The sequence below is a fragment of the Chiloscyllium plagiosum genome, unplaced genomic scaffold (genome assembly GCF_037043375.1).
Source record: "Chiloscyllium plagiosum isolate Xiang-an unplaced genomic scaffold, Cpla_swu_hap1 HiC_scaffold_20, whole genome shotgun sequence".
NCBI lineage: Eukaryota > Metazoa > Chordata > Chondrichthyes > Orectolobiformes > Hemiscylliidae > Chiloscyllium > Chiloscyllium plagiosum.
The window spans coordinates 70,411,115-70,426,147 of record NW_028270158.1 but is presented as its reverse complement, the minus strand read 5'-3'; the positions used below and the strand labels follow the sequence as shown (position 1 = coordinate 70,426,147).

Genomic DNA, 15,033 nt, shown 5'->3' with positions numbered 1-15,033 from the left:
TGACCCTTACCTGCCCTCTCTGATCCTTGAATAACCATCTGAATTGTATGTCACATCATATTCTCTGTTATCATATCCATTCCATTTGTCTGTTATCACTCATGTTGTCATAAGCAATTTTCTGTCAGATTATGGACTAGGAAAGTTCTCTACATATTTTACTGACATTATAATCACTGATCAGTAGTTGCAGACTATATGTTTCGATTTCTCAGCCGAGAAAGTTGTTTAAGTTCTGACAATCCTTTGACATTACTGCCATATCTAAGGCAGATTGAATGATTACATTCAATCAATCTACCATCTCAAATATTTCTTCCTGTTCACCCACCACACATATCGCATGCCAAATGTGTAAACTTTAAAAATTCTTTTAAATTTTAATAAAATCATTATTGAATTCAAAGGGGTTAACTGGCGCTATTTGTTCAGTGACTGTGATTAACATCAATCTCAGTGAATCCTAATTATGGCAGTGGAGAGTTTCCAAGGTTGAAATATAAATGGGCTCTGTTCAATGTGCTATCACATAGTGTGAGTAGGAGCATCACTGACAGCACTAACAGGGATCAGCAGCTCGAGAGAGAGCGCGGGAGGAGAGATCAGAATCTGAGAACATTAGACTGGAATGTTCCAACAGTGGATCAGAATCTGAGAACATTAGACTGGAATATTCCAACAATGGAACAGAATCTGAGAACACTACACTGGAATGTTCCAACAATGGACAGGAGTTTATCCTCTGGTCTTTACTGGCTTTCTCGGCCTTGGATATCATTAGCATAACGGATCCAGGATATCCTTTGGATTATTCAAGGTGGCTACCACTCCATCCTTGCGATAGTTGGTGTTCCTGGTAAGTCATTATATTTGTCTACTAAACTGGGTTGAACTCAATTTCTGCTCATGATATCTAAATTTTGGAAAGTGCAAGTCAATGTCTTCAGTTCCAAACAAAAAATCCTTTCCTTATAAATTATAACTATCAAACTACTATTTATAAATTACTCACTGATATGCGAGAAGTACACAGAATGTTCTCAAACTCCATAATCCATTTTGTCCTTCACAGATTTACATCTCCATGTCCTCCCCACTCACCAATCATATCCAAAACCACCATCATGATATCTCAGTCTCGTCTGCAGTCTCAGTGTAACTTCTGAATGAACCATGATTTTTGCCTTTGTTCAATCTGGATGCAACAGTTTCAAGTGCCTTCTAATCACATGTCCGTCACTAAATAATTGCTCTTGAGGATGATTGACGTATTCCCTGCACGTACAGGAAGACAGTTTATGGTAGTAAAGTATTTGACTCATAATCTAGAGCCACAGAATAATAGTCTGTTGATATCTCATGAAGGAAAGTGGTGGAATTTAAAAGCAACCATTATCATTTGTTATAAATGCCCATCTGCTTGCCTGAAGTCCTTTAGGTAAGTCAATGTGTCAACCTTCCCTAGTCAGGTTTCCGTGTGACTTCAGTGATGAACATGTACTGCACCTTTTAACTACCTGACAGCACCAAGTCTTCTGAAAAATAGATATAATTTAACATTTGGTTGAACAACTCGATTAGCTCATTGTCTTGAGACAAAAACAAATTCAGCCAAACAGTTTAAATTATACCCCAAATGACCCACCTCCAATCAAGTTTGAATGTAATATATTGATAATCTTAAAAGCCAATGACACAATCCAATAGTTTGGAGGTACAAGACCATGGAAATTGAACAGTTGAGAGCAGAGCTGCCAAGCTGCCAGCATACAAAGACTGCCTGAAATATAGCTCCTTTAAAAGTATATTCATTGATTAGTAACTAGTGAAGCATAATCCCCCTGAAGAAAAGAAGACAGGACTATGGAGAAGAACCAAAAGCTTCCTGGTTTTGAGATAAGAAGTTTTATTTTGTAAATCATAATTAGGAGTCTTATCGGACTCGTATTGTGGAGGGGGAAAGGTCAAAGTTAGGTTAGAGGAAGAAGTCGTAAATATTCGTTCGATTATTATTCTCTGTAATACTTCAAGAAATAAAGTTGTTAATGTTTACTTTAAATAGTTCTTAGATTGTAGAATTATCACATATTGCTGCATTGGATAAATCTTTTCTGTGATGCTGGTTATAATTAAGCAGAAGAATTTATCCTGAATTATAACACCACAAACCCCCAGCAATGTATTTTACTCTTTACTGTCCTGCGGAACAACTGAACAAGCCACTCAGTTTAAGATTGGCGTAACATGCTGCCCTGACCAGGGCTGCATACATCCTGTGAGAGAAGAACAAAAGTAAAGATAGCTCCCTTCCTCTACCTGTTTCCCGTATTTGTACAGCTCATTTCTATTCAGGTAGGTGATCATTGCATCTTTTCGGTGTATTCGATCTCATTGAAATTCTGCCCGAGTGTGATGTACATCTCCATAGGCAACTCTGGTGCTGGCTTTATTGATGCTGACGTACAGATGTAAGGGACTTATAAATTCCATGTCAGTCGTAGTGCATAGAGCAATAATGGCGTTTCATAACACAGGAAACGGCGATGTCTTAGTGAGAGAAAAGGATTATTGTGATCATCCCTGAGTGTGTTGAGGCAGTATTTGGGGTACTGTGGATAAACTTTCTCTCAAGTCTCACCAGACTAATCCCTGGGATGATGGCAACATGAACAGTGAGTGAAGCTCAGTGAGAGAATAAGGTGATTGCATTGAACATTAAGGGGGATGTATAATCACTTATGATGTTCTAAACAGGCACTATTACGGTGATAAATTCCATGGCTTTTTTTCACTCGGGTTACATGATTCTCGATAGTTTAAGAGCCCCTGAGAACGTTCCACCCAACCACCCTCACTCCCTATTTTGATTCAGAGAGAGAGAGAGAGGTTCAGGTTTTTGAAAAAGAAAACTCTCCCAACGTTAATACAGCTCAATTGGTGCGTGATCCTGCAATGAACGTCATGCTATCCATAATTCCGACAGCAGCAACAGTACGTTCATTATAAAAGAGTTAACTCTTCCCAGCAGCTTCTGACCTACATAGAGCACATGGGAGTGTCTTCTCGGAGATGGAAGATACCTCCTTGAGACTTTACACAAAATATTTTGTTTCCCTTATCACCGCCAGCAAACCATGTTAAGGTAGCACATATTCTACAAACAATGGAACCGTGATTAACATCATGGAGCCCCCTATCAATGCAGTCTCGGTTTCATTGGTTTGTCATGTTAGAGTATCAATGACGCCCTCCTGTTTCTGTATAACTATCTCGTGGGGCTGAATAGCCTCCTCCTGGTCTCATGGTTTAAGGGTCTGATTGGGCACTGCCTGTTCCTGTTTAACAGCTCGATGTACTGACCAGACCCCTTCTCTTCCTGTGGAATAGGCAGGTGGATTGAATGTCCCTCTTCTTGTTCAGTAGTTTCCACGGGCTCAATGGCTTCCACATATCAGTGTGCAACCAGCCTGGGATGTTGATTGAGCACCTTTATTAACTGTGGAAATGTGCAGTGTCTGGCAGCGCTGTTACATGAATGTTACTGACACTTTAACAGCACAAACTGAATGCTGCCCAGGCCTTGCTGCACATGGACACAAGATGGTTCTGGAGCTGAGGAGGCACAAAATCTCTGAATATTATGTGATCTTCAGTCATCATCCCTACTTGGGCGGCACGGTGGCAATGGGCGGCACGGTGGCACAGTGGTTAGCACTGCTGCCTCACAGCGCCAGAGACCCGGGTTCAATTCCCGACTCAGGCGACTGACTGTGTGGAGTTTGCACGTTCTCCCCGTGTCTGCGTGGGTTTCCTCCGGGTGCTCCGGTTTCCTCCCACAGTCCAAAAAATGTGCGGGTCAGGTGAATTGGCCATGCTAAATTGCCCGTAGTGTTAGGTTAAAGGGGTAAATGTAGGGGTATGGGTGGGTTGCGCTTCGGCGGGTCGGTGTGGACTTGTTGGGCCGAAGGGCCTGTTTCCACACTGTAAGTAATCTAATCTAATTATTAAAGATCTTATGATGGGGAAAGGCATTGATATAGCAGTTGAAGATGTTTGTGCTGAGGAGGCTAAGCTGAGGATCTCCTGCAGAGATATCCCGGAACTGTTAGGGCTGTTGGCCACCGACCACAAGCATCTTTCTTTGTGCTTGGAAAGACCCAGACAAGTGGGAGGTTACACTTGATTTCCATTCAGCTCAAATAAGTGGGTGGTCCTGATGCCATCCTCAGTCAAATACTCACTTGATATCAAAGCCATTCACTGTTTGCTGAGCCCCTGTGTTCACCTCTCGTTCATATCAATTAGCTGACGATGTATGTGTAGGGAATGTTTTCCTCTCATAGCGGGTAATCAATGTCAGGAATTATCTGGGCTAGCGAGTTATGGGAGCTACATCACTGAAAGTATTTAAGGAGTAGGGAGATGGATTTTTGACCTGTCAGACAGCTATGGGATGTGAAGAATTGGGCATTAAAAAGGAGTTAATGCCAATAATAGATCAGCCATGATGGTAGACAATAGCTTGATCGTCCGACTTAGCTGATCCGGTTCCTTACGTCCTCATATTCTGTAATTACAAAGTTAATGGTTGTAATTTTCCTGAACGTTCTGTTATTGGATGTTGCAATCAGACACAGCAAAGTATTTTGTGAGTCATCTCTGGGTGAGATATGAGGGTTGTACTCACCGTGAATCTGGGCCTGTATTATGACCAACAAATAAAGCACAAGTTGCAGAGAGGAGACACTGCAAAGAGACCAGAGGCGTCTTTTGAACCCAGCCTGGACTTCCAGTTAGCATTTTCCAACCCACAACCGTGTGTGTGTGACAGTCTTGAGGGACTGAATGAGATGCTGTGTTACTGTGGATCAGGTATTTGGAGCAAGTGGCCTCCAACTGCTCCTTGCAGGAGCTGTGAGTGGTTGGATGGAATATAGGAACATAAGACTGAGCAGCAGGAGTGTGCCATTAGACACTTTGTCACCGCTCCACCATGCACAAAGATTATGGGTCATGTTATTGTGGTCTCCCCAGCACTTTTCTGTCTGTATTCCATTTTCTACATTCATTTTTCTGTCAAATGTCAATAAATACAACTTTGAATAAATGTAAACATCCAGGCACCACAAACTTCTGGGGAGGGAATTTCCACTTGGACAGCCCTTTGAAAATTTCTCATTTGTGTTCCAGCCAATGTTGGAGGGTCACTGTTTCCTTTTCCGTCCCACTCCTCCACTGGTTACACCAATCTTAAATGTAACCGGTTTAATGATGTGGCCAATGATATCGGTCTCAGAGTAGGTCATTTTCTAGAAAAAAAATGTAAGACACAGAACGTTGAACTCATATCAAATGGTAAAATGACAGAGTTCCCTTTGTTTCGGGCATATGAGAGTTTCCAATGAATTCTCACCAGGAATCCATCACAAGTGGCAAAGATAACGCAGGTATTTTATAGACTGACACTTTGCTATCTGGTGGAACAAAGTAAGAGAAAGGGATCAATCGGCTGTTGCTTCTCAGGCAGGGAACAATTTTCTCCCTCTCTGTATTGAAACATACAATGATGTCAACTGAATACCAAACTGGACCATGTGTGCTCTCGTGGATCATTCTCTGGAAAATCTGATTATGTATTATATGCAGGGGCATCATTGCTCTTGTTGTACACAATTCCATTCAATCTCAGAAAATGTCTCCATTTTATAATTTGATGACGTGCTTACACGTGTGTGTATAATTTGTAAATACTGGTAGGTGTCTTCATACTATGTGTGTTAATAGCAATGCATCTTTTTATTCAAATTTATTCTCTAGCTTTAGTCTCCCTGACAAGAGATAATATGCATCCAGCTGATGCACTTTTCTGAAAGTCATGGTGGTTCAATCCTATTTCTAGGCTAAGCTCAGAACTGATTATCCCCCATAACCAAAGGCCGCCATCCCAGGAATGAGAAAAGGGAAACCTCTTTGAAAATTTCCAAAATAATTATATCCTTTTATTTTAGTGTTAGGGGATCAAAACTGCACACAGTGCATCAGATGTGGTCTCAGCAATGCCCTGTACAGATGCAGTAAAACATTCCTGCAATTAAACCTTAAGCGTTTGTCAAAAACAGCATCATTCCACTTACCTTCCAAATCACTTGCTGCATCTGCAGACTGGCTTCACATGATTCATGTCCCAGGAACATGGAAACCGCCTGTATCACAGAGTACTGCAATCTCTCTCCATTTAAATTGATTACCATTATTTTATCCTTCATGCCAAAATAGACAATTTACCTTATGTTATTTCAACTGAAGGTTTCTGCACTAACCTTCCCTGTCTATAATCATATTCTGGATCAGTGGTGCTGGAAGAGCACAGCAATTCAGGCAGCATCCGAGGACAGGCAAAATCGACGTTTCGGGCATATTGCAGACTCAGTATCTCAATTTGACGACACAATGAATGACCATCTTGGTGTACGAGCTAATTGAGCTCCAAGCCATTCCCTCCCCTTCCTCCAAATCATTGATACAGATTATTGGTCATTAATGACCCCACTGTGATCTCTAAGGCACTCCATCAGTTAGAGATTTGCAGCCTGAAAGTAAACATTTCTCTCTACTATCTATTTCCTGCTAGCGACATTTTTCCTGTCTGTGTAGCCGTTCAGGCGGGTTGAATGGCCTCGTCCTGGGCTGTGTAATGTAATCAACGATCTGAATTACTTAATTCTATATTCCTGTGTAATTTCTTAGAGGGGCAGAATGGTCTCCTCCTGTCTCATTGTAGCGATCCTGTCTGACGGATTGGGGTGGTCCCCTACCGTGAAACAGCATTGAGGAGTGGATCGAAGGAACAACACGTGGGGTAGGGGCAGCAGTATATCTCTATAACAGCCTCGATGGTGGATTGAGGGGACAACACATGAGGTAGGGGCAGCAGTATATCTCTATAACAGCATCGAGGGTGGATTGAGATAACAACACATTCAGAATGATCATGGTTTGGTCCAATTGTCTCTGATCATCCTTCTCCTGTCAGTTCCCGATAAACATTGACTCTCCTGTCCAGCAAAGATCAGTCGAGCTCAGCCTAGAATATCCTCAATAACAGAGTCTTCCCTATTCCCTGAGGATGAGGATACCACAGACCGCTCAGCACTAAATGGAAAGGGTCATCTTTATTTCATTGTCGGACCCGTTACATTAAAGCTGTGCTAACCTCACATCAAATCATCACCTCTTTTCATACTTAAGGATATAATAATTATGAATAACCATAAACCATTCTGCCCTCCAAGCCTGTCCCACATTCCCACTGACTCTTTCCAGTCAAATATGTATCAAATCCAGCCTCTGCTGCAATCTCAGAAAATGAATACTTGACAGCATAACACCACATGAGCATGAAAAAAGGAGCAGAATGAGTCCATTCGGCCCATCGAGTCTGATATGCCATTCAATAATTTCTTATATGTACCCCAAACTCATTCTCATGCCTTCTCCCTAGAATCCTTGATCTCTTTATAAACCAAAAACATGCCGATTTATGTCTTAATGACACTAGTGCTTGTGTCTCTGTGTGTATGTATATATATATATGTGTGTGTCCGTATGTGTGTGTCCATGTGCTTGTTTTCTCTGTATTTGTGTGTCTACATCTATGTACCTATGTATCAGCCTCTGTGTTTCTATCTGTGTTTGTGTCTATTTGTGTGTAACTGTATATGTCTTTGTGTGTTGCAATGTGTGTGTATGCCTATCTCCTTATATGTGTTGTGCACGTTAGTATGTTGGGGTGTTTACTAATCCGTCTGTGCATTTCAGTGTCTGCATCTCTGTGCAGTGAGGTATCTGTTTTTGTTTGAGAGTGAATGGACTGACGTTGGAACTGACAGTGGGTTTAAAGTGAGAACTGAATGTTGCTCTTTACTCAGTTGATGGGAAGTGGATGTTTCAGAAGCTCCACATGAGCCATCTTGTTTCTGTCCGGCTCATGCCAGGTTCCTCCCCACATGGCGGGCGAAGGGGGTGTGAGGGAACAGATATCAGGCACAATACCACCCGGCTTGGCCCTTTCTGTCCCATTTCAGACAGTTTCTCCTGGAACAGGAGAAAGGGAGAGAGGGAGGGAGAGTGGAAATGGGTGACCCTGCTGTTAATGTTGCTGGATGTGGGGCTGGGGGGAATGATGAGGTGTCCGGAATGAGTCAGTCGACAGTTGTAAATAAATTTAGTATTATTAGTGTGGGGGGTTTTGTGTAGGTGACAGAGAAAGTGAGGAAGAAAGTTGTTGAATTCAATAGTGAGTTTCGAAATGCCTGAGCCTTATTTGGAAATAGAGTGTGAGCCTTGTTCGGGGGTAAGTGCTATAACAGGTATACAGGGAGTGTGAAGGAGCGGATAGAATATGGTGACCCTTATCCTGACAGAGCGGAGAAGGAAATTGACGCTTGTCCTGTATCACAGCGTCAAGGTGACCCTTCCGGAATGTCTTGTCCAAGTCTATCACCAATAACGCCACAGACCATGTCCCTCAGATTCAGTTTAAGGAGAGCTTACAAATAACAAGGAGAAGCAAACATTGGTGTATTATATATCAAAACTAAAACTGTTGCAGAAATCTGTGCGCCATATGCTCTGAAAATTAGACATGCAAATATCATGGATACTGCAGTCTTATTGAATGGTCTCAAGATGCATCTCAACTGCGTTAACTAAGTGACTGCTCATGCTGTGAAAAATAAATTCCCTAAATGTATATCAGGTGGGTTGAAGTGTATGCATTGAACCAAACTAGAGATCAAGTTTTTTTCGGATTTGGTGTTGTGTCGTCAGGAGGACTAATCAATATCCTAGCTCTGAAGCAGCTTTGGAGGAGTAGTGACATTAATATGTTGTATTTTACACGGCGTCTGCATACAATATAGAATGTTTGTACATTTTGGTCAAACATGATGGAAGCATGGAGCCGAGAGGGTCAAGTTTGTTTCAGTGAATTGGGAAAATACAAAATAACATTCAGTGGGAGATAAGCAATGGTTGTTAGCGTCATAGAGTCCTATAGGCCTTTCGGCTCAAACTGATCCATTCCGACCAAAATGTCAATTCACACTAACCCCATTTCCCAGCCATTGCCCCGTATCCTACTAATCCTTTCCTATCCTGTATTTGTCAAAATGCATTTTAAATGTAGTGAATCTACCCACCTTAACTACTTCTGCTGTTAGCTCATTCCATATGCATATCACCCTGTGTGTAAAAACGTTGCTCCTCAGGTTCCCTTTTGTTCTTACCCCTCTGACCTTAAACTGATGCCCTCTAGTCCGTGATTGTCCAATCCCGGGAAGTAAAGGCTGACTGCATTCACTCTATCCATGCCTGTTATGATCTTATACTCTTCAATAAGATCCTCTCCCCAGTCTCATACATGCAAAAGTAAAACGTCCTAGCTTTTCCAACCTCTCCCTATAACTCAGAGCCTTGAGTCTTTGGCAACATCCTTGTAAATTTCTTCTGCATTCATTCCAGTTTAATAACATCATTCCTATAGCAAAGTTAACAAAATTAAACATAACGCTATAAGTATGGCCTCATCAGTGCCCCGTATTCTGCAGCATTGCTCCCCAAATTCGCTGAGGAGAAAGTGAGGTCTGCAGATACTGGAGATCAGAGCTGTAAATGTGTTGCTGGAAAAGCGCAGAAGGGCTTATGCCCAAAAAGTCGATTCTCCTGTTCCCCAAATTCGCTACTTAGTGCCCTGACTGATGAATGCCAGTGTGCCAAAAGTCTTCTTCATTACCCTGTCTACCTCTGAATCAACTTTCAGAGAACCATGTACCTGAATTCCAAGGTCCCTCTGTTCCATTACATTCCTTAAGACCCAGCCATTCACCATAAAATTCCGATATTGATTTGAGTTTCTAAAATGCAAGAACTTGCACTGATCTGCATTAAAATCCATTTACCATTTCTCGGCCCACTTTCCTAGCTGATCAAGGTACTGCTGTAAGTCCTGAAATTTCTGATAACCTTTGTCATTCTCCATGTAACCACCTATTTTATTGTCACCTTCAAACTTACAAATCATGCACGTACATTCTCATCTAAATTATAGATATATGTAATATATAGTGGTGCCAGCATCACCCCGATGCATTCCATTAGTCCCAGGCCTCCAGTCTGACAAGCAACCTTCCACTATTACTCTTTGCTTCCTACCATCAAGCCAATTTTGTATCCAATTTGGCAGGTCCTCCTCAATTTCATGCGATCTAACCTTCCAGAGCAGCGCACCATGTAGAAGCTTATTGAAGGCCTTACTTGAATCCATATAGATCTCGCATACCACCCTGACCTCCTCAATGTTGCTGGTCACTTCGTCAAAGAATTCGAACAAATTTGTGAGCTATGGCGTCCGATGCACAAAGCCGTGCTGACTTTGATGATAGACTTTTGCCCGAAACATTGATTTTCCTGTTCCTCGGATGCTGCTTGCTCTGCTGTGCTTTTCTAGCACCACTCTAATCTTGCTCCGAATCACACCCTGTCTTTCCTAATGCACGTATATCTTATCTCTCAGAACCTTATCAAGTAAACTACCTGCTACAGATTTTAGGTTTAGTGGTCCATAGTTCCCAATTTTTTCTTTTTAGCCCTTCTTGAGTAAGGGCACAGCATTCGCAACCCTCCAGTCCTCCAGGACCTCACCTGTTGGCCAGCGATGATGCAACAATATCAGCCAGGACTCTCACAATTCCTTCTCTGTCCTCCTGCAGTGTTCCTGAATATATCTGATCAAGACCAGGAGATTTATAGAAATAATGCAAAGTCTGAATAATACGTCTATTTATTTCAGGTATAAACACCAAAGGAAGGGAAAGTGACACAATGATGTTTAACATAACAAATTAGAAAACGTATTAATCATAGGACGTGGCATCGGAAGAATTTCAATCATTGTGGAAACCTGAGAATTCTGAGAAATTCACGATCTAGAAATAAGTGCCATGAAATTGATAAGGAAATCAAAAACAGAACATGAATGCTAACAAACAGGAACAAAAACACTGCATAAATCTACAATCTGTATTTCAAAGGAAACAAAGTAAAAGCAAGGTCAAATATGGAAATTGGTAATTGGGAGAGGAGAGTTTATTGTGAAAAACAGGGAAATGCCAAGAAAATAACTAGTTATTTTGCATCTGTCTTCATGGAGGAAGATCCACAAAATCACCCAGAAATTCCAAGTGATCATGTAGGGATTGTGCAACTGAAGACATAAAGTCAACTTATATCAGTAACAAGGTGGTATTTGAGAATGTAACTTGATTGAGCATTGCGAAGTCTGACAAACCTAATGTACTTCATATTAAAATGTCAGACATAAATCGGCAATAGAAATATTAATTGCACTGTCGATGATTGATTTTCATTTTCCTGTGCATTCTGCAGAGACTGGAAGCCATTGTGAATAAATGGAAGTTAGCAAACGTGGTCCAAGCACTATAGATTAATGGAAGGAATCCAAGCATCTAAAAAGGGAAGAAGACATAGTTTGGAGAACTGCCGAACAATTAACTTGACATCGGCAAGTTGGAAACTGTTGGAATCTATTATACAGCATGTGATATTGGATATTTAGGAATTAACAGCAACAATGGAGAAAATCCATTTGTATTTCTGACAGATGTCTAACTCGATGTGCTATTAGTTTTTAGACCCCATCAACCACTGTCTGAGAAAAGGAACAGGAAGTGACTTCGCCACAGGAAATAGCATCACCAACACAAAGAAATCCAAACATATAAATGGAAAGCAGGAATTTTAAGCATTGTTTCACATGAGGTCCACTGGAGATGTTACCGAGTAAGATAACGAAACGTCTGGAAATGTAGCGAGCAAACCTACATCAATTGTGTAAAGTGTTGGAGACCCAATCTGAGAAAGAATATACTAACCACAAAAACGTGCAATGGACATTGTCCAGATTAATCCCTCAGATGGCGAGATTGCATAATGAGGAAACTCGGCCAGCGTTCTTTAGAGTTTGAAATAATGAGAGGAGGGTCACAATGAAACTTGGAAGTTTCACAAAACATACGCCAAGTTGGAAATAAACAGGACGTTGCCCTGGCTGTCAGTTCCACATTCAAGGCAAATAATTGCAGTTTAAGGGACAGACCATTTAAGACAGCAATAATGAGGAAATTCTTCACTTGGTGAGAACTGTCTAAAACAGGGGCATAGAAGCCTGCTGGTAGGGCACGATTAGGGAGAATCCCCAGATATTCTGCAAGTGTGTCAAGCGGAAAAGAATAAGAAAGGAACAGGTCAGACTCATTCGTGACTTGCCAAGTTGCATCCAAATCACCTTATTGTTAGGAGACAGAGGGTAGTGGTTGAAGGCTGTTAGTGTGACTGAGACCGGTGTCCAATGGTGTATCACAGGGATCAGTATTGTGTCCCTTATTATTTGTGATACGGAGGTGTTGGTGTTGAACTGGGGTGGATAAACTTAGAAATCACATAACACCAGGTGATAGTCCAGCAGGTTTATTCAGAGGCACGAGATTTCAAAGCACACAACCACCTGATGAAGAAGCAACTCTTCCAAGCTAGTGCCTCCGAATAAACCTGTTGGACTATAACCTGGTGTTGTGTCATCTTTAACCTGATTATTTGTGGTATTCATAAATGATCCAGCTGTGAATATAGACGGGGGTGGCGGTAGTGTGACAACTAAGTTTGTGTTTGATGCAAAGATTGGCTGGGTGGTTGGCAGTGAGGAGGAAGGTCTTAGGTTACAGGAAGATACAGATGGAATGGTCAGATGGGTGGACCAATGGCAGATGGAATGTAACCCTAATGAATATGAAATGATGCACTTTGGAAGAAGGAACTGTACAGGGGAGAACTCAATGAATGGCCGCACACGAGGAAGCTCAGAGGGTGCTTCTCCACAAATCCCTGAATGTGACGAAACTGGTTAATGCACAATTTGAGAAAGCATAGGGGACCGTAGACATAACCTTTATTCATCAAGGCATAGGTTATAAGAGCTATGCGGAAGTTTGCTTTTGCCAAGATGGAATACTGATTGTAGTTCTGGGAGCCACATTACAGGAAGAATGTGATTGTAGTGGAGGGGGCTCAGAGGAGATTCACCAGGATGTTCGCTGGGATGGAGCATAGTAGCTATGGAGAGAGACTGGATAAGCTCGGGCTGTTAAGTTTGGAGGAGAGAGGCTGAGTTGGCCGAGATTCAGAGGATAGGATTACGAGGGACATGGACAAGATGGATAGATAGCAGCTGTTCCTTTTAGTCTAAAGGCCAAGAACAATGGAGCACATTTTAAAGTGAAGGATTTGAGATGTGGAGAGGAATTGAGGATTGTTTTTCACTCAGAGGGTGCTGGGGTCAGGAATGTACTTCCTGAGAGAAGAATTGTCATGGTAACTTCACAACCATTAAAAAATACACGGTTGTGAACTTGAAATGCCATAAGATTCACGGCTACGGTTTTGTGTTGGAAAGTGGGGCTAATGTAGACCGTGCTGTATTGTTGATGGGACAAAGTCTGTGCTTCTGTGTTTGTATGGCTGTGGAAGATCAATCATTGAATAGCTTAAGATAGGAATTGATGGGTTTCTGAAGAGTATATTAACAAGGGTTTTAAGATTGAACTTGTAATATCTTCAGAAAATATGTCAATGGCAAAATTACGGGGAAAAAAGGTGCAGCTTTCTAACAGTCTGATACCAGAGAATTGAGGACAGGGAAAAGGCAGAACTGTGGACCAAATACTTCAGTTATGTCTTCACATAAGAAAACGAGCAAAAAAGAAAACTTCCCATCAAAACTAGTGAACATTAGTCTGTTTAGAAAAAGGGAATAGAATGAAATTAGCAACTAATAGTTTTAGAGGAAGTATTGGAACTGAAAGTAATGAGCACAGACAAAGTCAACAGAGATTGAACAAATGGGAATCATATTTTAGAAAGTGCCTTTAGCATAATAATGGAGAAGCAATCAATGAAATATGTGCATTTTCAGAAAGATTAGATTATATTACAGTGTGGAAACATGCCCTTCGGCCCAAAAGTCCACGCTGAGGCGCAACCCACCCATATTCCTACATTTACCCATTACCTTACACTACGGGCAATTTAGCATGGCCAGTTCACCTAACCTGCACATCATTGGACTGTGGGAGGAAACCGGAGCACCCGGAGGAAACCCACGCAGACACGGGGAGAATGTGCAAACTCCACACAGTCAGTCGCCTGAGGCGAGAATTGAACCCAGGTCTCAGGCGCTGTGAGGCAGCAGTGCTAACCACTGTGCCACCGTGCTGCCCACATTTTTGATAAAGCCTATTATGCAAATTCAAATCCTATGGGACTGGGACTAATATGGTTTTAGAATGGGAGAGTTGGCAGGAAGCAGTGAGTAGAAATAAAACAATGTATTTTTTTGAATGGAAGGCTTGGAGGATATAGCAAAGATCGGGGTTTGGGCTCCAGCTATTCCCAATACACATCATATATTTGATTGAGTGGATCAAATACAATATTTTCAAGTTTGCAGATGGTACTAAACAATATCAGATTGTGAGTGGGTGAGCAGGATGTCAAAATGCTCCAAGGTGATTGAGACAAGTGGAGTGTCTGGGCAAATACGTGGCACATTAGGAGCAATGGGGAGGGGAGGCGTGGGATATGTGATATTGTGACCTTTGATGGGAAAAACAGAACTGGAGCCTATCATTTGAAAAGGGATTGGTTGAAAAATGTTGATCTATAAAGGAACTTAAGCTGCATGTTTGTTTCTTCTGTGCAGCCCTCCAAAGTCAGCGTTGGGCAATGAGATCTGAATCATGAAGTGAATACTGGTAATGGCATTGGCACGCTGACCAGTGTACACAGACCCAACAAGTGGGGAGCTGTAACATTGAAAAAGGATCTGGATCTCCCTGTACACCAGTCACTGAAAGCAATATTGCAGGAGCAGAAAGCAGAAAGGAAGATAAATCGTGTATT

General features: G+C 41.7%; 1 protein-coding gene across 2 annotated transcripts in view; it reads left to right on the top strand.

The window, feature by feature from the left end:
• The first annotated feature begins 606 nt into the window (after window positions 1-606).
• LOC148146656 (putative G protein-coupled receptor 139) overlaps window positions 607-15,033 on the top strand; it is a 216,243-nt gene continuing 201,816 nt past the window's right edge. For both annotated transcript variants that reach the window (XR_015760653.1, XR_015760649.1), the window contains exon 1: window positions 607-856. The gene's annotated coding sequence lies outside the window, so the exon portion shown is untranslated. The remainder of the gene's footprint in view (window positions 857-15,033) is intronic.